The 24550-nt window shown below is 39.7% G+C and overlaps 1 long non-coding RNA gene across 1 annotated transcript in view; it reads right to left on the bottom strand.

Moving 5' to 3' along the window:
* Positions 1-398: 398 nt before the first annotated feature.
* The window catches only part of LOC106543301 (uncharacterized), a 108728-nt gene continuing 84576 nt past the window's right edge, over positions 399-24550 (bottom strand). Inside the window, exons 3-4 of the long non-coding RNA XR_015696577.1 lie at positions 19951-20027; positions 399-467 (exon numbers count right to left, since the gene is read on the bottom strand). This is a non-coding gene — a long non-coding RNA (uncharacterized LOC106543301). The remainder of the gene's footprint in view (positions 468-19950; positions 20028-24550) is intronic.

Here is a 24550-nt window from a genome sequence, read left to right as displayed (position 1 = left end):
ACTGTGCTATGCATTAACATGGAAAGATTCCAATTTCCATGGACAATTCACTTTTGTGGCTAGAAAACAAAAGCTAGGTGCTCACATTTTGGAATCATACCATTTAACCAGAAAATGAAAGGAGCTGTTCAATGCAAATTGGTCAAGTTAATGTTGCTTCAGGGAACTGAACTTTTGTGCTGATGGTATTTAAATAGTCTCAGTTCAACTTGGAAGTTCACACTTCATTAAGGTAAATGCAGCAAAGGCTGATTTCCCCCTTCAGAGAAAGCAATTGTCTGTAGGAAATGCACCAAAAGAAGATTTTTAAGGCTTTAATTTGGCCATAGATAGATGGTTATTATAGCACAAATAAATAAATAAATAAACAGTATATTTATTTATTTACATACTTACTTACATGTATGAAAGATTTCTTTGCTGCAGCATTTCAGATTGTCTTGGCAGCCTACGGGAAATTAAAAACGCTAAAAATGGGGAAGGGGAAAAAAACAAACAAAAAAGCCACTTTGCAACATTATAATGTATGCTATTGTATATATTTTATAAGCTAGAATTTCTGCCAATTTTTGTTTCAATTCCTCCTCCTCCCCCTCCTTCTCCTCCACCACCACCACCACCTCCTCCTCCTCCACCACCACCACGGTTTGTTTTGCTTTGTGGCAATGATGATCATTCAAATGACATATTCATTTATAACATGGTCTGCTGTAGCCTTTGCCTCATCACCACACAAAGAGAAAGGGGAGGCATCTCTTCAGAAGAGAAGAAGGAACCCACCCGAGGTTGAGCAGAGTGGGAGAAACGAGGCTGGGTATCATTAAGCCCTTTTAATTCTAAGCAGATGCCCAAGCTATCTGCATTTACGGATTTCATTTTATTTTTTTGGCATGGAATCTAAGTGAATCCTCAAAGTGGGTTTTCTCAATAGATTACAATGTATTGCTTATAATTTCCCCTCTAAATTTAACAAAGCCTTTTCATCAAGGCTATGTGTATCTGTGCCAAATTTCAGGCTTGAAATACAAGCCTGATGCTTGTTCCAGCTCTGCTTAAAAAAAAAAAAAACTAGTCATAATTTTACCATAGAGGGAGAGAACGACAATTTCATCATTTTTGCCTCCCATAATGTGACTAAAAGTGGCAAAATTCACAGTATTTGTCTTTTTTCTAAACAGCAGTAAATATTGGTTCCCCACCCCCACCCCAGCCATCAACTTCAGCTATGCTCCTGTGTGTGGAAGAGATATCAGATTTTAGACAATGATGCAGATATACCATTTCAAATATAATCGGGGGTGGGTTAATACCAGCATTACTGCCGGTTCGGTGTGCAAAACATTTTTGCACTCTGCATGCATGTGCAATTAGACCTAAAAAGATCTGTGCATGCGGAGAACATTAGAAAAGAGAAAAAATGTACATTTCCGCAATGGAGATTGTTCTGCGCATGTGCAAAACCAAAAATCAAGATGGCGCCACCAAGAATAGAACCGGTTCAGGTGCGTGGGCGGCTGAGTTACTACCTATTTGGCCAAACTGGTCCGAACCACTAGGAACCCACTTCTGGATATAATGTTAGTTATTTGTGGGTTGCATATATTTTGACCTAATAGCAAAAGTGACCAGTGGAATGTTGCCTACTTTTTGCTAATTTTTCCACTTTTAAGTGGAAAGAACTTTCTCATTTTGTCTCCCAAAGGTGCTTTTTCAAAAGGCAACTGAACTTTCTGGCTTGGGTTTATTTCTTTGAACATTTTTGGTTGTAACTGACTGGTGAGGAATGGAAGGATTTATATTCTTTGCAGTCAGCAGGTTATTAGCACTGAGTGTTATTAAGGCCAGTTGGGGGTTTATCTATAGCCTTAGAGTCACCTGAATCAGAGTGCAAATGGGTGTGGAACTTTCTTGGGACTGCTGAAAGTATTGCGCTATAAACTGGAAATAGGTGGTGTTGTATCCCGTCCCCTCTGTTGAGAGGGGCTGTTCAATTTTAATATAGACAGCCTCTGTGGCTTCCCTTTCAAACCAGTGGTCCTCTCAGTTCACTTGGAACTTTGCTGTCTTCAATAGAGTGACCCTTGCCTTTCAGATGCAGATGAATTGCTGAATCTTGTCCTGGTGGGTTTATTTTCTCATATTGTGTACAGTTGAAGAACTGTAGGTAATTCCAGAAAGAAACAGGTTCCCTGATCAAATTCTAGACTCACCACTGCAGTGATTCCTTCACTCTGATGTGTATGCCATGCTATAGATGTGGATAAGTTCAGGGAAAATGAAAATCATATCTGTACACAGCTTGAAGTTCTTACATTCCGAGATGAGATAAGACACCACCAGGGTGCTTGTCACCATATGAATATATTGTTGCTATATACCCACAAAACCCTTGAACAGTCAGCAAACATCAGTCAGTCTGTAAGCAAAATGGTAGTAATGAATTTGTCCTTCAGAAGAAAAGAACTGCTGAGTTCTCATCAGGCTTAATCTCTATAAATCGAACAGTCTGGGTAGGGAAAAGGGATTATTTTTTTCAGATTAATACACAAGCCTGAAGGTTTTAAAATTTGAAGAATACATTGAAGTTAAGCACTAAACTAATTTGGAGACTGGACAACAAGGAACCAGTTAGAAACATTATATTTGATGGTGTTTCTTAATTTATGTATGCAATCCATTTCATCATCTCTTTTAAAAATAGAAACAGGTCCTCCATGAAAACTTTTGCAAACCTTTTGCAAGCTTACAGTGTTTTAGAGCAGACAGAACGTGGTAACTATGAATTTCTTTTTGACAAAAACATCACTTTTAAAATCTGCATGATGCTTTATAATTGAAAGCTGCTGTTGTGCTAATCACAAAGCTAATGATAAATTTGTCAGTGCAAAATATTCAAGTTAAGAATTTTGTCCTTCCAATTCAGTTTTGGTACAAAGTATGTATCTGAAATTGTAAATCCTCCCTGCTCCCATTATACTTTACAACAGTCATAGTTTGAATTTTTTCAATATTTCTACCAGGAATCTTAAATTACCCCAGTATCTTGCATCCAATTCCATTATTGATGCTAGCTATTGGGATAACTTAAGGTTCCTGCTAGGAAGGGCTAGGAATAAAATTGACCAATAATATGAGTAATGAAATCCACCTTTCCTCCAGTAGAACTCTCCACTTAGAGAGAATTTCCACTTAGAATTCTAGAAATAAAAATCCAAACTTATATAGAGGCTGCCATGTTAGGAACAACTAACATTATTTGTTAAATCCAATCAATGCCAATTAATTTTTAATAATTTCCCATTTAAAAGATCTGAATAAGTGAGAAAGAATACTATGAGAAATATGGTTTTCATTTTCTGAATACTTTCTTGTCTTCTCTTCGTTATGCCAGATCAATTTCTTTTCACCTGTGTCCAATGCAGCCTTAATTTTTATAAATTTGGTAGGTTTCATTTTAGACAAATAAATTGCTCCTAAGCTCTAACTTGACACATACATGACCAGGATAAAGTTATCATATTTTGGTCATGTAATGCCAAGGCCTGGCTAGTGGTGGATCCTACCGGTTTAACAACCAGTTCGGTGCTGCACATTACTGCTGGGGTGGAAAACAGCTGAGGCACAGCAATCCTCTTTGCCATGGGATTCAACGGAGAAGATAAAAGGGGTGGGCAGGCCCACTTGATCATCAGAGTGAACCGGTTTGCTCCCAGCTGATCATTAGAGGTACCGGCTCAGACTGATTTGGGCGAACTGGTAGAATCCCACCTCTGGTGCTGGCTCTTGTGTGAAGCTTAAAGTTAGGATAGATGAAAAAGGAAGAACATGATCAATAACAAGATAGATGGATTTGATTTAACTAGTGGTTATGGATGCCCCATTGGAAGATCTGAAGTGCTAGATTTGAGATAGAACCACATTGAGAGACTCCTCTAGGATTATCTAAGAGTTGACATTGACTTAATGCTGCCTTATCATTTTAAAGACTCTTCCTAACAACATCTGATTCGCATCTTTACATCAATATCCAAACATTTATTCTGTAATGGATCTATCCCAACATTTTCACTAAGGGAGTTAACTTAAATAATAAATGCCAAGGTGGGTATATCGGCATTTGCCCAAAGCTTTTTTTATATTGCTCTCCTGTTCCTTCACTCTTTGGAAATGTTTCATTTATTTTGCTTCTACCCTTTTATTTATTTTCATTTTTAAATTAATATTTAAAGAAGGGATTGTTACCTTTGAAGCAGAGTTTTCCCAAAGTTTTAATTTTGGTTTTATTATAAGGTGGGCAACACTGTACCAGATTGTATACACATACAGTATAAACAACATAAATTCCCTTAAAGAAGCATAGAGTTGCCAATTTCAACATCTATATACAAATTAGACTCTCTCTATTTGCTGTCTGTTACAGCAACCAAAAATTGTTTCAGTCAAAGTGATTAAAAAAGAAGCTATCTGCATCATAGACCAGCCCTAAAGAAATTGTTGTCTTCTCAAAATTGGCAACAAATATAGAACTTTCTCTTTTTGCCTTTCCTTTTTAAACTACCATAGTATCCTGAGGCAAGGTTATACTGCAAGTATATTATCATCCTAAAGAAAAATCTACTAAACAACACTATGGAAAGAAAGAGGAAGACACATTCCTGCATCACAAAAGGAGAAAATGCCATGAAAAACAGGCATACACACAAACAGGCATCAAAAAGAAACTTGAGAGCATTTCTTTCCCAAAATCATCTTACAGGCTGGTTCTATGAAAATTGTTGCTGCCACATAAGCAGAAATTTGTAGTGTTGAAGAATCTCTCTTTCACTTAGATCTTCCCACAGTATGAACATATTGTGTCAACTCTTCATTTTGCCGTATCTCCAAACTGTGTATGAGATAAATTTAATTTACTTTTAGCTGTTCCAATTTTAAAATAATATTTTCCCCTTAGGCCTATAGCACTTTAGGGCAGTTTCTAGTATGAGTAAATCTGATGCGTTTCATCATTTATTCTGAAGTGAAACAATCAAGTGATTCAGAGTGGATAGGCTGGAGCAGCACACTTCTGCAGTCTGCACAATAATATTTTTTGTGTGTTAGACATTATTATTATTAGACATTACTTAGCCACCCAGTGCTGGACTAACATCAGGAAAACTGAAGTTAAAGTTTTGGATGATTTTGGACTGCTTGGAAACAATGGCAATGGAAGTCAAACATAAATAGGTTTATCTTGTTGAAAGAGTGGCAAGATAGCTAAAATAAATAAATTTTATTTAAATAACTTTTACCTCAGCTTCAGCTGATGGATTGATTTGTAAAAGTCAGTTTATCTTCAGTTTTTAATTTAAAATAACCAATTCAAATGGGGAAAAGATAGGAAGTAAGAAAGTATCTTAAAGCTGTGAACCTGTGAGACATTTCAGTAGCCTGATAAAAAATTAACCCCACAAAGGTTAAATAATTTGAAAAGGAGTCAAAACCAACTGATCTTTTATCATATCCCATGGAATAAATGCTCCCTTTGTCCTGAAACCCTTTGCTGCAGATTTAGTAGACTGTGAAGGCAAAATTGAGTATTGGAGACCATTTTCTAAAATTATCTACAGTGTGAGGTAGCTTGTTTTCTCTATGATATCAGACTTAAATCTGAAAAATTATGAGTGTTAAATTCATTATAGGAGTTTCTACTCAACAAGTTCAAGTGGCAAATATTTTTTTTCTTTATAGGACTGCCCAAATCACACAATTGTACAGATAAGAGTACATTGAAAATATAAATCCCCCCACCTTTAAATGAAGCAAAGCACTCTAAACACTGTTATAGCACTGTTATATATAGTTGAAGAAGGGACACAGTGGCTAAGACGCTGAGTTTGTCGATCAGAAAGGTCAGCAGTTCGGCGGTTCGAATCCCTAGAACCACGTAATGGAGTGAGCTCCTGTTACTTGTCCAGGTTCTGTCAACTAGCAGTTCGAAAGCATGTAAAAATGTAAGTAGAAAAATAGGAACAATCTTTGGTGGGAAGATAACAGCATTCCGTGCGCCTTCGACTTTTAGTCATGCATGACCATAGAGATGTCTTCGGACAGCGCTGGCTCTTCAGCTTTGAAACGGAGATGAGCACCGCCCCCTAGAGTCAGGAACTACTAGCACATATGTGCAAGGGGAACCTTTACCTTTATATAGTTGAAAATCACACAAACAATGTATCCCATTAAACTGTATAGATCTAGCTTACCTAACAACCTCAGTCCTGGGAATAAATCCTAGCTTTTTAAGGCTAAAGCTTTCTGATATCAGCTATCCCTCATTGCCTGACAAAAATATGCTGCCATGAATGGAAGAAAAAGGGACATTTTATGAACAGTTTTCATAAATACTTAATATTTGTTTTTCTGTTTTGATTTTTTTGACAAATAAGGCTGTCCCAGCTGCCAAGGATTCAGGGACTTAGCAACCGGAAATTGTGAACAATTTAGAGATGCACTTTTAAGAACTGTCCTAACTACAGGTTAGCATTTTTTACCAATTGCACTTCAAAAACCTACACACCTTGATTGACAAAAGAGAAGGTCATGAATATTTTTACCTGTCTTTGATTCTCACTATGGGAAGATTGAATATAAAGTGAATGTCGTAAAAATTAGCAAGTAGCCCACTGGTCTTTCATTATGATTCATATTTTCCTTGTTTTTCTGAACAGGTTCTTGATTGTTTATTTAGGCCATTTGCTGACTTATTCTGAAGCATCCTGCGTGCCATGCTGTTCAAGCAGTCCTTTAATGCATTCATGACTGCAATTTGTACATGAAATTTTCTTTTGATTTCCAGAATTGGAGTATTTGGGATGTTCTGTTTCTTCAAAAGGTGTTCAGAATGACCCAAACAAGGCAGGAGCCAGAAAGCATAAAAGTAATATTTTATTATTCTTGTCTACCAGAGGTGAGTTTCACATAAGTTTACCACTGGGTCACCCCACACCTACCCGCTCGCTTCATAAGCATGTGTGCTTTCCGTGCATTCACTTTGCTCACACGTGCAGCTTGCATGCATGCACGCGGCTTAGAAAATGTGGCTAAATAGGACGGCATAGAGCCAGGGCGGGTCACCACTACTGGTTCCCTCAAACCGGTCCGAACCAGCTGAATAGCACCTCTGTTGTCTACCCACCATTGTGCACCCAGAAAATTTAGCTTTCCTCCTATGGTTTTTCTGCTGTGTCAGTTTCTCTGAGAATATTTTCCTAAATGCTAAAGTTGATACTCTGTGCAATAGCACAAACTATCTATGAGATTACTTTGTGGGATCGGCAAAATGTCTTGTCTCTTCACCTTCTCTTGGGAATAGGGATATTAAATCTTCAGAGGGGGTATTGAATGAGGCGAGGCAGCAGTTTAAACCAACCATTTATTTCCAACTGACAACAACTTCAGAACCAAGGCAAAACGACAGTTCCCTCCTTGACAGCTATTTATATGCATGCTGTCAAACAGGGCAGCCAATCAACAGCCACCTAATGTCCTGTCCTGGCCAGCACCACTCTCACTTAGCTGGAGCGTGCATGGCCACATCCTCAGGGCACAGACATAACACTCCTTTCCGCCAGCCTGGCACATGCATAATCCTGCAAGTATGTGGGCCGCCTGTGCACCTGGCCAGATCTTCTTACTTCCGTGGCAGTTGCTGGAAGCTGATTCTCCTAAGGAACTACTGGAGACTGTGCCGACCCATTTGACAAACCCAATGCAGAACCTACTCTGACAGGTAAACCCGGCACCGGAACGGCAGTTTGACTGGAAGGAGGATGTGACATGGCTGCAGGGCCAACCGGAACACCCAGGGATTCAATGGGGTCAACTGGTGGTAGATCAGCTTACATCTGCCCTGTAAGAGCAGGGGCCAGTTAGTTGCAAAATATGTCCCGGTAACCATTTCAGCTCACCCCCGTAGTTGTGCGTGAATATTAGGTCTCCCACTTGAAATGATTGGGTGTGGCTGGCAATGTCCAGTGATTTATCCGTGCAGTAACTTGGGTGAAGCCGATCAAGTTTGGTTCGGAGGCAGTGACCCATTAACAACTCTGTGGGGGTACTGTTAGTCATTGGGCAGGGTACAGTGTGCTGTACTAAAAGATACTTATTCACCCGGGCTTGCCAATCCCCTGGGCCTAATCTCGCTAGGGATTCCTTAATGAATCGTACCATTAGCTCTGCCATACCATTACTCATGGGGTGGTAAGGAGCCACCAAGGCATGATGTATGCCATGTCCAGCCAAGAACACCTGGAAAGGGGTAGCCGTTAGTTGGGCCCCATTATCGGACACCACAATGTCTGGACACCCGTGGGTTGCGAACAGTCGTTGCAATGCCCATATGAGAGCCTTGGTAGTGGTCAATTGGCATTAGAATGACTTCCACCCACTTAGAATATGCATTGACCACTACCAAGAACATCTGTCCATGAATAGGGCCTGCAAAATCCAAATGGATCCACAACCATCGGCCCTTTGGCACTTCCCACTTTTGCGGAGTGTGACAGGGGGGCAGGCCTGGTTTGCTGGCACTCCTGACAGCCCTCTACCCAACAGGTAATGTCGTGATCTAACCCCGGCACATAACTTCTCCCTAAAGCCTTCATCCGGACTATGCCAGGATGGCCTTCATGCAAACAATGGAGAATGGGTTTCCTTATCTGCAGGGGCACTACCACTCTATGGTCCCACAATAAACACCTTCCTTGCAGAGACAGTTCATGCTGTCTGTGCTTGAATGGAAGAAATTGGGAGGAAACTTGCACCTGTGGCCAGCCCCTCTTGATCTAGTCGATAACTTGAGGTATGGTAGGATCTTTGGCAGAACAGAGGGCAACATCGGTGGCTGAAAGAGGAACTGTAAGTTCTTCTATCAACAGGGCATTAAAGTCAGGGACAGGATCAGACCCTACACCAGGGAGAGGGCAGCGGCTCAATGCATCTGCATGCCCTATCTGTTTCCCAGAGCGGTGGACCATTTTATAATTATAAGTAGCCAAGAACACTGTCCAGCGGGACATGCGTGGTGACAAGATGGATGGGGACTGTTTATCTCCTGCCAAAAGACCGAGTAATGGCTTATGGTCAGTTATCAATTCAAAAAAAGGCCATAGAGGTAATTATGAAAACGCTTGATACCAGCTACTGCGGCTAGGGCCTCTTAGTCTAATTGACTATAATTTCTCTCCGTAAAGGAGAGAGTTCTAGAGAAATAGGCCAAAGGTCCTTCAGACCCATTAGGTAACCTATGACTAAGTACAGCGCCCACCCCATAAGAGGAAGCATCACAAGTTAGAGTCAGGGGAAGGTGTTCACTGTATTGGATAAGAACAGCATTGGAAGTCAAAAGATCTTTCATAGCTGTGAATGCTGCTGCCTCCTTGTGACCCTCACTTCCATACAGCTTTGGCATCTAGGAGCCTATGCAGTGGCTCTGGCACTGATGCCTTATGGGGCAAAAACACAGCATAAAAATTTAAAAGCGCCAGGAAAGCTTGTAACTGAGCCTTACTAGTAGGCACTGGCACCTGTTTAATGGTTGCCAACTTTGAGAGGGTTGGATGGATGCCTTTGGCATCAATCAAGTACCCTAAAAATTCAACTTCAGGAACCCCAATTTGGCATTTGGAAGGTATGAGTTTTAACCCCACTTCCTGAAACTTTGACAAAACTGCTCACCCCTGGCAGAGATGAACACATTGTCGAAATAAAGGACGACTCCAGGGATACCATGGAGCAATCGCTCCAAATGACCCTGAAAGATGCCCGGGGCAACACTTACACCAAACTGGAGTCGTGGTGGCCACTTTAAATTTACCACTGCCCACAATTGGGATATTATTCCCTTGGTAGTCCCGCAATTGAGGGAGCAAGGGAATAGGAGCTTCTTTGAAAGGGATGGCATAAGATGCTTCAAGGTACACCAGGACAGTATGGATATGGATGATCCAGTGTCCACTTCCATGCGACAGGGGTTGCCTTCAATGTGGACGTCGAAGTAGATTTTGCTGCCTGACATCACGTTCGCTTGACAACTAGCATCAGGTGAATGCCACTGGTCACGAATGATTGCAAAACAATCTTCAGCAGTCTGATGTGCTTTGGCGTCTGGCGTATGATAGGCTGGATGATCATTGGCTTGGTTATGGAGAGGGAAGTCGAGCGGCACACCTTCGCCAGATGTCCTTTCTTTCCGCAATTCCGGCACACAGCATTTTTAAAATGGCACCAAGCACGGGGATGGTTTCCGCCACAGCCTGCGCAATAGTTCTAAGGTGACTCCTTCTTCGGCATCCTGCTCTAACCCCAGTGGCTTTAAGGCAGCTGATGCCAGCCTTGTCAGGATCAGATAAAAGGTCTTCAGCCACCTCCTCCTTATGTACTTGCACAGACTTAGGAGGTGGCTTTGCTGTTTGGAACCTCTGAATCTCAGCAGAGGATTCATTTGACATTTCAGAAGCCTGAGCCTCATTTAACGCTGACTGGAGGCTGATGTCCTGATGGGTTAGCAACCGGCACCGGAGTCTCACATCATTCGCTCTGCATACAAGTTGCTCTATCAAGGAGTCATCTAGGTTAGGGAAATTGCAATGCAATGCGGCAGAGAGGAGGGCAGTCTTGTAATGATTTATAGACTTGCCTTTCTTCTGCAGTCTTTGCCTGAAAGCATAGCACCTTGCAATGTGTGACAGAGCTGGAGCATAATGGTTCTGTAACCTCTGCAGTAGCACTTCCCAGGATAGGGATTGAACCGACTGTGGGGCAGCTAAAGCCCAGGCCGTTCCAAACATTTCGTGCCCACAGACACTCAGGAACTGAGCCCTCTTCGTACTGCTTGGTAGATCAGTGAGGCTATTTGCTTCAAGGAAGCACTCAAACCATTCTATGTATGCATCCCAGGACTCTGATGCCGATGACAAAACCTTGAAGTTATTTAAAGTTGCCATTCTGATGTGGACGTGTCTGAGGAGATTGTCTCAGGAGTAGTCAGCCAGCGAGGAGAGGGAAAGATAAAATTCAGTTTTACTGTGTTTCGATCTTCCTATTCCTCAGTCAATCCTATCCTCATTGCCAATATTAAATCTTCAGAGGATGACATGACTACATGACATGACTATTGACTGAGGCAAGGCAGCAGTTTAAACCAACCGTTTATTTCCAACTGACAACAACTTCAGAACCAAGGCAAAATGACAGTTCCCTGCTTGACAGCTATTTATATGCATGCTGTCAAGCTGGACAGCCAATCAACGGTCCCCTAATGTCCTGCCCTGGCCAGCGACACTCCCACTTGGCTGGAGTATGCATGGCCACATCCTCGGGGCATGGACATAGCAAGGGAGCCCTCTAATTCAAAGCATTTAGAATTTAGAAAACTCTATTTCAGTTATTGGGTATAAAGCCCCACCTGTAGTTTGCCTATTATCCAAAGGTAAATGGCAAATGGAGAAAACAAATATTATTTCTTACCAATACAGGTTAATAATCAAGACTGGGACCAGCATCTTTGTGGCTAAATGACACGGTTGTTAAACAAGACATCACATGATAATGACTTGAAATTTTACTATTGGCTTCTCCTCTACTTCTCAGAAAGTGGCTGTAAGGCTCACAAATGGCAATCATGTGACTGAAGGATACTGAGACAGTCAGAAATTCCCATTGACTGGCTGTGAAGCAACTGAATTTTGTTCATGAAAGCAGGGGTGTTGCCCTGGTCATAAGTACGAAGACCAGAAAAAGTTTTTTTAGCACTATTGTAATTTTGAATGGTTGCTAAATCGAGCTATCATTAAGCAAAGACCAGCTGTATTTTCATGACTTGGTAAACTACCAGTAAGACATTTTACCTATGGTTGAGTTCATTTTTTAAGCCATGACTGCATGAATGACCTGCAATAAGAATACTGAATTTGCTTATTCTAATGAATAAGGAAAGGTATTGGAGAGAGGGTTTTGATTTGGAAAAGAGACAGAGAGAAACAGTTACACAATAGATAGATAAATGCAGGTGTAGGCTTCAAAAATGTTAGCAATGGGTTCTCTGCCCGGTTGCTGGGTGGGCGTGGCCATGGTGGGCATCGCCTAGTCGGCCTCCTATACCACAGCCAGGGGGGTGTTTTCTCCTTCCCCAGGCTCCGGAGGCTTTCCTCGAGCTCCTGGGAGAGTGAAAACTGCTTACCCCAGGCCCTTTTCTGGCCTTCCGGAACTTCCAGGAAGCACATTTCCCCCCTTCCCTAAGCCTCCACATGGGCCCTGCACTTACCTCGCATCCAAAATGGGCTGCATGGAGACTCCTGGGAAGGGTGGGATGGATGGGGCTAGCCAGGAGTGGGATTTGGGGGTTGTCTGAACCAGCTATAACATAGCTACAGTTTCTTCTGAACCCGGGCAAACCTGTAGCAGCCCATCCCTGAATATATGAAAAACTGTCCTGATGTATGCAATGCCTCTCATGCACTGAAATTCCAAAAATATGCTCCAAATCAAATTCTTCTTTCACTCCATTAAAAATTAGAGGGAGAGGCTTTTTCCTGAGGATTTAGTAGAAATGGGAATGCCTTCTGTGTTTTTATTGCTCGAGAGAAAGAAGGAAGGGAAAATATCCTCCAGCTGACTACAAGCTCAGGGCACTTCCAGACTCAGAGGAAATGGAAAGGGAAAAGAGAGAAAGGGTAATGAAGGAGTTGAGGATTAATGAGGCAGGAACCAGCATTTACTCGGTTGGAAATGGCGTTTCTATAAACTTTAAATAAATGCCCAACCTGAAGGCTTCTAAACATGATTTCAAGAATTCATTTATTTGAAAAAACAGGAAGTAAAAAAGTTAAAGCATTTAAACTCTTGAGATAGTATAAAAGCTCTGACAACTTTTCACTGCAGTAAACAATCAATGGTGTGTGTGTGTGTGTGTGTGAGAGAGAGAGAGAGAGAGAGAGAGAGAGAGAGAGGGAGGGAGGGAGGGAGGGAGGGAGGGAGAGGGAGAGAGAGAGAGAGAGAGAGAGAGAGAGAGAGAGAGAGAGAGAGAGAGAGAGAGAGAGAGAGAGACTTTATGGGTATCTACCCTTTTTTTTCCAATCTGCTTGATCGTTGTCAGTCATCTAGAGTCTCTGGCACTCTGGTAACAAACACATTTAATGAATTGTTGTTGTTATATTCTAAAGTGAGGCTCTGATCACATATAGCTGAGAAGTTGAGATAAAGGTGAAGTGATCGAGCCAAGGTTCAAAGCTTGACCCTTTTTAGAAATGTTAACTACTTATCAAACTTCCTATTAAAAGAACTTAAAAAAAATATATGTACTGGAAGAATTGCAACAAAAATGTACACAAGCCTTACTGCAGAGTTTTTGTTATCATGTACTTCGATGTGGGAAAACTGCTGAACAAAAGTTGCAAAGACTGAATTGAGAATCTGTCAGAGTAAAAGCAATCATTTGCTGAACGTTCATAAGTGCTTGACTGACAAGCTAAACACAATATGATCTTTCAGTCCCTATCTCGAGGAAGCTGACCTCACCATATTATCCAATCTGTCAAATACAAAGTGCCTAAATTGAGCCATTCATAAACAATATTAGCATATAGTGGTATAGGTAGTCCTTGGCTTATGACCGCAGTTGAGACCGGAATTTCCATCACTAGTGATGGAGCAGGTTGACATGTGATTGTATCACTTAACAGCAGCAATCCCAATACTCCTTGTTACTTTTTGGCAGTGGTTCGCTCTCCAAGCTTGTTTCAATTTAGTTTCTGGACATTTCATTACCAGACTAAGTAGCAACATCAGCAGGATTTTCTTGTCCTGTTCTCCTTAGCTTATAAATGCCTTGTGTGCCAGTGTGGTCAGTTGGACTGGTTGTTCATTTGGAGCTATATTTAAATTCTGATCAGCTGATTGTTTCTCTTGTTGATTGGTCATTTGAATGGTCTGGTTTCTTATATAATCATATGCTGGATCTAGATCAGGGGTGTCAAAGTCACGGCCTATGGGCTGGATGTGTCACATGCCTACCCTGTCTTAGCAAAGAGGGGAAGTAGCAATACGTCAAGTGATAACAAGGTGACGATGCAAGTTTAACTGCCCTGATCTAGAGCAATATGATTGTTTAATTTGTCCTTTGTTACTGTCACTCCTTGTAACTGTCAATAAGTGAATTCCATGCTCATTAGCCAAGGATCCATTCCAATAGACGTCATTCTGGGATTGGTCCCTCCCAACTCTGAGCCTCAGGTAAGTAAGGGATTGCATCAGAGGTGGTATTCAGCTGATTCTGTCCAGTTCGGGGAAACCATTAGGGCAGCTGTGGGAGGCTCTGCCCACCGATCCTTACAAAGAGTAAGAACTGCACATGCACAGATGTGGCTGCATTGCTCACATTTGCAAACAGGTAGGGAAGGTAAGTGAATCCCACCACTGGACTGCCTCCGATTCCCCCCATCCGCCTAGCTCCCTCAATCTCTGCCCTTGTGGCTATCCTTCTCTCTGTCTTGTGGGCAAACACCGTTTTTGGACAATGGTGGGATTCCAATTTTTTTACTACCGGTTTTGTGGGCATGGCTTGATGGGCGTGGCATGGTGAGCATGGCAAGGGAAGGATACTATAAAATCTCCATTCCTTCCCCACTCCAGGGGAAGGTTACTGAAAAATCCCCATTTCCTCCTGATCAGCTGGGACAGAGAATTAATGGGGGTGGGGCCAGTCAGAGGTGGTATTTACTGGTTCTTCGAACTACTCAAAATTTCTGCTACTGGTTCTCCAGAACTGGTCTGTAGAATACCACCTCTGCCCTGGGGTACTTGCCATACTATTGCAAGGAGCTTCTTGGCATGCTACTATTCTGGAACTACAGGAAACTCCTAAGTTGTAGTGCAGCATGAAGCTGAGACCACCCTTGGAAGCCACAGTAGCTCCCAGCTTCTCCTAGCAGCACAGCACAAGCCACTATGTCCCTGGAAACAGGTTTTCCCAGTTGCAATGTACGGGGGTGAAAGTTGCATCATAAAAAAGGCTGAGTGTCAAGGGATTGAACTATGGTGCTGGAGAAGACTCCTGCGAGTCCCTTGGACTGCAAGGCGATCAAAACAGTCAGTCCTAGAGGAGATCAACCCTGACTGCTCTTTAGAAGACCAGATCCTGAAGATGAAACTCAAATACTTTGGCCACCTAATGAGAAGGAAGGACTCACTGGAGAAGAGCCTAATGCTGGGAATGATTTAGGGCAAAAGAAGAAGGGGACGACAGAGAATGAGGTGGCTATATGGAGTCACTGAAGCAGTAGACATGAGTTTAAATGGATTCCAGAGGGTGGTAGAGGACAAGAAGGCCTGGAGTTATGTTATCCATGTGTTATGGACCCTTCGCGATGGGTTGGACATGACTTCGTAATTAACAACACCATCAAAGTTTAATAGTTACTATATTGTACACAATTTTGTTACTTTGTTGGAGTATTCATGATTTTTTTGTCAATCTCTTGCTAAAAAGTAAATATTTCTTTCTTGCTGTCTAGGGAATTTAAATCTCATGACTTTTTCTCTGTAAGGGCATTAAATATCTCATACATTAAAGTGAATAAAAAGCAAAGCTTACTAGGTACCATAATCAGCATAGTGTCTGTTACATCACTTATCCATGGTGCCCAATAATCACGACAACTACTCATTACAATCCAGCTTCATCCTGGATGGAAGTTGCAATGATTTCCTTCTATGAAACAATGCTGATCCAGATAGAAATATTTTCCTTTTAGATCTGAATTCTAAATGCAATTAGATCATATTTACAAGTACTCTAAAGTAAAGCCTTAATCGCTAACACTCACCATAATTTTATCAGCATATATTATAACTATTATCATTATTTAGTTTAACCCTAATCTATCAAATACAAAATGGAAGGGCTGGGCCATTCATATTTGTTTATTTTTAAAGCTACATCCATAGAAATTCCCCATAAATGTAACTCACATTTTATATAGCAAAACTAAATAATCCAATCTTAGAACCTAAGGATCAGTGGTGGGTTCCAGATCCTGTTGCAATTGGTATGATTGCAATGGGGACCTGCGTCCACCTCATAAACAAGTGCAGCCCGCGCGCACACACACGCAGCACGGGAATGCATCCTTACCTCTTCCAACGCCTCTGTGAGCCTCTGCGACACTCCAGTCCGGAAGTGCCAAAGAGCTCGAATACAGGTAAGGATCTGGGATGGGTGGGCCCTCCATTGCACCGTAACGGAACGGTATCTGGTGCTCTGGGCAGGCACCGGTACATCCATACCAGGGCGTACCACTACAACCCACCACTGCTTAGGATTAAAAAAAAACAGGTAGAATTAGGGATCCAAGGAACATATACTACAGGGAATATCATAACTGTCAACCATTTTATATATCTGATACATGAGAACTTTGAAGATACAGGATGGAAAGAGTATTGACTCTTCTGAGCTACGGTGTTGAAGGAAACTCCTGAAATTACTATCGATAGCCAAGATATGGATGAATCATTGAACAAATCAACCCAGGATTTACAATTGAGACACTAATGCACCCAACACCAGGCTCGAATTATCCTGGTTTGGAGAAATACACAAAGAGAAGGTTAGGCTTCTGGAGTAGGCTATGATGCTAGGAAAGATGGAAGGAAGGAGAAGAGGAGAATGATCAGCAGAAAAGTAAATAGATTTGATCCTAGAGACAATAGATGCACCCTTGGAAAAGCTGAAAAAAACAGGTTAGGACAGGTCATCATGCGGAAAATCTGTCTATGCAGCCACTAGAAGTTGACACTAATCAATCAATCATAATAATCAATATTCTTTAAAAAAAAGGATAAGATGAATGCATTATTTGGCAGAACCGGATAATAGTTCCTAAAATCCAAAACTTCTGCCTTTCAAATGATGTACATGTAGCAATAATCAGTATTCAGTATTCAGTCTACGTTCAAATCTCTGCCCATTTTCCCCTTCTTGAATTTTGCAGGGGGAAAAAGCCAATTTATTTCCGTCTCCTGGGCCAGGTGGATTACTGGCTATGCACACTGAAGCAAAGAAGGTGAAAATGTGAGGATATTTTTCTATGATATTTCTCTTCTTTCAGATAGGCAGAGCCTATTTAAATGTTGCACTGCATGTCAGTAGTTGTCAACCGTCAATGCGGGGTAGGGATTGGGCACCCCAGGAAATCAAAGCAAACTCAATTATCTATCTGCTGACAATGACAGAACCATTTCATTCCCTGGCTCGTCACAGAATGTGAGGGGGAAAAAATTAAAAGCGTGAACATTTTTAATGAGAGCAATTATTGAATCATCAGTCACACAGTCCATCTGCTTCAGAGCGTTCCAGTGACGAGTGAAATACTGAAATACTGCATTGCCTTGTGGCATGTAGAGAACCACATCCACTTTCTTTGAGAAAGCCCTAATGATATTCATATATCATGCCCATCACTTTCACTCACTTACAGTTCTCTCTTTTTTGCTGGCTTTGTTATATTAATTGCTAATTTTGCATTTTGACACCAAGTTGGTGGAAATGTGCTAGCTGTAGCAAACCCACAGATAAGAGCTCGCTGTGCTGACGTTAAATAGAGGCAAATGTAATGTTCAACCCAAGAGATAAATGGTTGCTGAATTTATCTCCAGTGTCCCGTTTAGCAAGGAATTCTGTGAGCAAAAGACCTTACATTGACTGGATTTAACTTTTTTTTTCTGTGCCTGATGGACTTAATAATCCGTTTGGTGCAGACATTCAGTTATGACAGTATGTCAATGAAGAGAAAAGGTCTGTTCTATAGAATTCAAAAACCTTTGCAAACAGGTAAGACATAGGAAGGGGAAAGTTTGCAATATAAAGGAAGTAATGGCATCATATATAACATTTTATAAATATTTATATATTTATATTATAGATAGATAGATAGATAGATAGATAGATAGATAGATAGATAGATAGATAGATAGATAGATAGATAGATAGATAGATAGATAGATAGATAGATAGATAGATAGTTTGGCCCTACTAACTGAAAGGCATCCTCAATTATTATCAAAAGGGAAATATGGATTCAGTCTCAATCAACACTTTGTTTTATAGTATGTAACCTCACTCTCTTCGTGTGTGTGTGTGTGTGTGTGTGTGTGTGTGTGTGTGTGTGTGTGTGTGTGTGTGTTCCAGCATAATTCTGGAACTCCTTGAGCAATTTCAACCAAACTTGGTGCCCAGATGGACTTATTCTCTGGAGAAAGGTACTGTGGGGATAAGACACCCATAACACCCTTGGGCTGTGTGTTCTGTTAAGCTATAGCCTGTTGTGCTTTAAAATGGCTTCTACTGTACAGTGTAGTGGAATTGCCATGGTAATGGCTTCATAGTACTCCACAAGGGGCCTCCCTCTGGTTAAGGGGGAAATCCAACATTAGTGTATGTATGTATGTATGTATTTATGTATGTACATATGTACATATGCGCACGTACACACACACGTGTGTGTGTGTATGGAGCTGTGTTTGAGTAAAAAGGAAAATAGTTTTTGAAAAGCATGCTGGATTGTATTGAAAAGAAATGCCATGCACAATAGGAAAGTAGACCATTTCAAGTTTCTAATTACGAAACTCAGTTGAGAATAACCCAGGTACAATACTACAGTATTCATAACATCCTATTATTTGTGAAAGCTATGACACTGAAGTGAAAGTAAGCAACAAACATAATGATTTAGAGTGCTGTTTAAAAAGAAAATGAAAATAATATCTTTCATTCAAGATCTGTAAATAATATAATAGAGGCAGTAAGGAGATAAACAACAAAAACCGAACTTCTTTTCAAGCCTGGAAATCCTTTTTCTTGTAACCCTGCATAATCCCAGGCAAAAATTAACTTATGGAATAATACAATTCATAGCATCCAAATTAAAATTGGCCAACGAATTAGCAGCTGCTAATTTGGAAATATTTGTATTGTCCACTCTTAACATTAATCCCAACATTAGAATGTAATGTGTAGAAATCTGATGCACAGTAGTAAAATCTTATCAGCAACAAAAAAAAATGGAAAAAGTTATTGTTTTGCATTGTTGCATTACAATGCTACACATCATTACTTCCAATTTCAAATTCAGCATTCTAGATAAATCAAGCTGAAACAACTGAGCTACTGGCTGGTGTTATCAGTGGCATCCAGGTTGAAGCCAATCAATATGCTGCTAACTTTCTCCTTTTCCTGCCCCCATTGATGTGTTGTAGGCTAATATTGACAATGATTAGTTATTAGAGCTGAGTGGCATGCAGTGAACTAAATAATTAAGAAGTATGTTGTAGCTGCTACCTTGGCGAGAAGAAATTAAACAGAATGCAAACCTACTTTGACAATAATCCATCCCTCTGATTTCTTTTTGAAGGAATTTTAAATCAGGTATATTCATATTAGATGGATTTGATATTATGAATGATATTATATTCACATTATATGGTTCTGGGTTTTTTGTCATAATAGCTCTAGTGATTCTTCACTTTGTCGATCTCTGACCCAATCTCTATTGCCTTTCCCAAGCCAGAAGATGTCTGTAAACAGCTTTTGTCTGCTTCTGACAGCTTCTCATATAATTTAAAACTGATTTTTCCAGGGTTCAAAATTGTACACAGACACACATAATTTACCTTCCCAGGTAAATTATGAAATTTTTAGTGTTAACAAATCAACAGAATATCACTCCATCGCAGAGTATTCTAAAAGAAAGAAGAAAATACATACAGATTCAGATGTTATATCATGAAAGAATTTCAAGAACAAAGCAGTAAAGACAGGCCAGACTAAAACTTTATAATATTCCTCATTAACACATGTAATGTCCAAACTAGAACAATTGATGAGTTTAGCTCTGGAAAAGTGAGTCCGAAGCATACCATAGAGTAAAAACCATGCAGGAAAAGGTATCAGCTCAGCTTCTGGCAGGGTGGTTATCTTCAGAAGGCCTCTGGTCCTAGATAAAGAAAATTCACTTAGAAACATACATAGTCAAGCTCTATTATCAGAAAAGTGGGATACATCCTCAAAATAAATGTGCATATCTATTTCTCTGTCTCTTCATCCATCTATCTCTCTATCTCCATCCATCCATCTATCTATCTATCTATCTATCTATCTATCTATCCATCTATCCATCTTTTTTGGTTTTTTTAGTTTGGTTTTATTAGCATTTGTAGGCCGCCCTTTTCCCTGAGGGGACTCAGGGCGGCTCACAGAAACCAGGGGGGGGGGGGAATACAACATTAAGATAACAACATATAATAAAATAGTAAACAACATACATTCATCATTCGGGCGGGGTAGCAGTCCTTATCCCCAGGCCTGACGGGCGAGCCAGTTCTTCAAGGCTATGCGGAAGGCTGGGACGGTGGAGAGGGTACGAATCTCCACGGGGAGCTCGTTCCAAAGGGTCGGGGCTACTGCTGAGAAGGCCCTCCTCCTTGTAGTTGCCAGCCGACACTGGCTGGCCGATGGAATACGGAGGAGGCCTAGTCTGTGAGAGCTTATAGGTCGTAGGGAGGTAATTGGCAGATAGATGATATCATCTATCATCTATCATCTATCATCTATCTATCATCTATCTCTATGCACACATACAACGCAACAGCTCAAAGCAAAGCAGGATGGAAATCCCTTTCTTTCTCCTTCGTGCCTTTTCTAACAAGATAGCTTGAGATTGTTCTTTTGTAGATGCAATTAAGTCCATTGCCACCTAGTGACTAAACTGTGTCAGGACACTAACCATCCTGTTTAGAGGTGCCTCAGCTAAATCTGTGAATTGAAAAACTGCTGCAATAACAAAAATCAAGCAGGGTTAAAAGGGGAAAGGAGAAAGTTAATAGCATCTTTGAACTGTAAGTGAAGGAATATAGAATATTAACAAAGAACATAATTTAATACCTAATCAATTTACTGATTGGATTTTCCATGTGATTAACTTGGAGCCCAGAAATAAATTGCAGTGATCTCAGGAAGTAGCTATAATGACCATCAGGTCTGTTAGAGAGTGGTGCTATAAAAAATGATAATGGCAAAGATCCCATGCAGCTACTCTAGTTAATTAAATGCATTCAAATAACATTCGGGCTCAAGAATAAATCCACACAAGCAAAGAGAATCTCTGTCAGTCAACATATATTATAGAAAATGCACTCTTTGATAAAGCTGGTAATTTTCCATACTAAAAAGGCCAAATTCTGTCCTCAAGTAAATATACAAATTTATCTTGGCTTAACAACAAGGCTTGGTTTTATTAATTGTGGAAGGGTGAGTTAGCAACAAATCACACTTGTGCCTAGGCAGTGACTTATGCATGGATTATACTCAAAGCATCTCAGAAACAAGAAATCACAAAAACAGATTTTAGGATAGGATAGGGTAGGGTAGGGTAGGGTAGGGTAGGGTAGGGTAGGGTAGAGTAGAGTAGAGTAGAGTAGAGTAGAGTAGAGTAGAATAGAATAGAATAGAATAGAATAGAATAGAATAGAATAGAATAGAATAGAATAGAATAGGAGCTGGAAGGGATATTGGAGATCTTCTAGTCCAGCTCCCTGCTTTGGCAGGAAATCCTATACCATTTCAGACAAATGGTTGTCAAATCTCTTAATTAAAATCATTTTCCTTGGTTTAGCAAGTGCAGTATCTATTTAACTTCACATATTAACTAAATTATATTTTCCTCTCCTAGACAGTTTTGTTTGTTGTTAAGTTTATTAGCACTGGTACTATAAAACACTCTACTTTGCATGTATTTAACTGATTTAAATGGGGGAAACTAATCCCAGGGATCAATGCTTCCATTGCTTCCATTTATTATGCTGGACAAGGAATGTGCAGGGCTCTCAAATTAAACTCTTTTGGCTGCTTGACTCGACTCTTGTAAAGTTTATCCACTTTCCCTAAGCTCTAGAGTCATAAAATTGGCTTGTAAGATTCTTCTGAAGATTTGAGCTAAGGAAAAGAAGTAAGTAAGTAAGTAAGTAAGTAAGTAAGTAAGTAAGTAAGGAAGGAAGGAAGGAAGGAAGGAAGGAAGGAAGGAAGGAAGGAAGGAAGGAAGGAAGGTCCAAATAATAAGCTAGAAAATTGGAGAAATTATTTCTACTTATAACTAATAAATTGGTTCATGCTGATTTAAATATCAGCTCATGGGAATTCAAGTCCCATTTTATTCAAGGAAGTTCATGCTCTCCTCTGAAATGAAATCAGACATGGTATCAATAATAGCCTTGCACTGTCTGTTCTGAGTGTCTTTGCGGTGAGAAACCAGCACAGCATTCAGGATATTTAAACTTGAATGTAAACTACTGGCTACTTTTTGTAGGTAGCATAATGTGACTGTATCAGTATAGTTTTCCTATAATGTTATGTGAGAGCATGGACCTGATTTGAATTGATCCCATAAGGATTCTGAGCTTTTGCCCTCATTATGGTTTGTTTGGAATTGGGGTCACTAACCTTGCAAACATGGTTAAGAAAGTTCTTCTCATTAGGACTGAGATTTTTTTCCTTGTTTTTTATTTATTTATTCCTAATGAAAGAGCTTGTTTTTCTGCCAAGCAGCACAAGGAGTTACCATAATTAAATAGGCTACAAACTTGCTATTCCAAGGTCTTATTGCTATTTAGTCTCTCCATCTAAAAAAAAAAAGTTAGCAGGAACAAATGTTTTCATAGATGTCAACTGGCCTTGCAGAAGTCATTTCAATGCATTAAGACCAATGGGAAACATTTTAAAATAAAAAAACAATATATTTATATTTATTTTATATAAATGTAAAAACAAAAAAGAATTGGCCTTGAACTTAAAGCACCTCCAAAGCACCTGAAGGTAGAACAAGAAGCAATGGGTAGAAACTAATCAAGAAGAGAAGCAACTTAGAACTGAGGAGGAATTACCTGACAGTTAGAACAATTACTCAGTGGAACAACTTGCCTCCAGAAGTTGTGAATGCTCCAACACTGGAAGATTTTAAGAAGATGTTGGATAATCATTAATCTGAAGTGATGTAGGATTTCCTGCCTAAGCAGGGGCTTGGACTAGAAGACCTCCAAGGTCCCTTCCAGCTCTGTTATTCTATTCTAAAAGGGGGGAAAAACCAATGGATGGCTTCCAAAATTTCTTCAGTGGCCCAGATACACTATATTGCCAAAAGTATTCGCTCACCCATCCACATAATCAGAAGCAGTTGTGAGCAAATACTTTTGGCAATATAGTGTAATAGTGTTATGAACACTGAAATTACAGCTTGTCAATTTAAAAAGCAGGATGAATCCTCATGACTTCAACCCAGTGGACTAAAATAGATAAAAATTTTGTTACTGTAAATGAATAATATTTTGGTTGATTTTCTTGGCAAAATTCAGTTCATTCAGAAGACAAGAGAAAGATTGTGTTATGTCATATTCCACATAATTTGTGTATAATGTTACCAGAATAAATTTAACATTGCCCTCAAAACTAAATATTTTATGTTTATAACTTTAAGGTGCAGCTTGGCAGTTTGGAAATTGGAATCAAACTCAATGGGCTGGCAGACTTGATCATCAAATGGGAAATGTTAGGGAAATGGGAAGTTTCAGCCTTATTCTGCTAAGCAATTACAAACCCAATCATGTTTCTAAAAAATTGTAACTAATTGGTTGTAATAAGTATTCAGTTTAACAACTGAATGTACAAATCAGTTGTTAAATAGGAAAAAATAAAAATAGGTGCACTGAGGAACATGAAATAAACCCAGTTTGATTCAGTAGTTTCTTGCAGTGAACATGACCAAATATATAATGATGAGTAGAGATTTGGGTTCACACAAACTCATATATGCTCTTGCATTTTCTCTTCTCATCCAAGAAAATTCTTGATTAGTTATTTTATTGGAAAATAAAATTTATAAAAAAACTAGTAAAAATTAAAAAAACAAAAGAGAAAAAGAAAAAATGGAAAATTCGGAAAAGAAAAAACTAGAAAGTGAAAACTAGAAAAGAAAGAGAAAACAAGATATAATAAATAAGAAATATATGAAGAATTGGTTTCTCCCTTCATCATAAAATGTTTAACAACTTACCACTTTGTCTTTAAATATAAAAAAGAGCTCTTCTTTTCATATCTCATCTATAAATAATCCATAAACCTCATCAGTCCTAATGCCAGCAAAAGTCCCTTATTTCAAAAGATAACATCTATTTTAAACTTGATCAAATAAGCCACCTTTATATTCCTTCCTTTTACTTTTAACCATCTTTAATACTTTCAAATAAAATCCTAGAAATTGATTTATTTTTATTTTTTCCTCTGTCCTTTCTCACAAAATTATTCAAAGTTTTAATATGTCTCTTCCAATCCAATATAGGAAAACTATCCAGGTCAGTCTCTTGTATATCCTTTTAATTATGAAGACATCATCTGGTTTCTTTTGTATGTACAACATCTTTTTCCATGTCATTCTTATAGCCAATCATTTTTAATCTGGTTCCAAATGTC

This window comes from Thamnophis sirtalis, unplaced genomic scaffold, assembly GCF_051295495.1.
Source record: "Thamnophis sirtalis isolate CommonGarterSnake01/CBP01778 unplaced genomic scaffold, rThaSir2_p1.2 scaffold_5, whole genome shotgun sequence".
NCBI classification, from domain to species: Eukaryota; Metazoa; Chordata; class Lepidosauria; order Squamata; family Natricidae; genus Thamnophis; species Thamnophis sirtalis.
The sequence above is the reverse complement of the archived record's forward strand: the minus strand, read 5'-3'. Positions and strand labels throughout refer to the sequence as shown.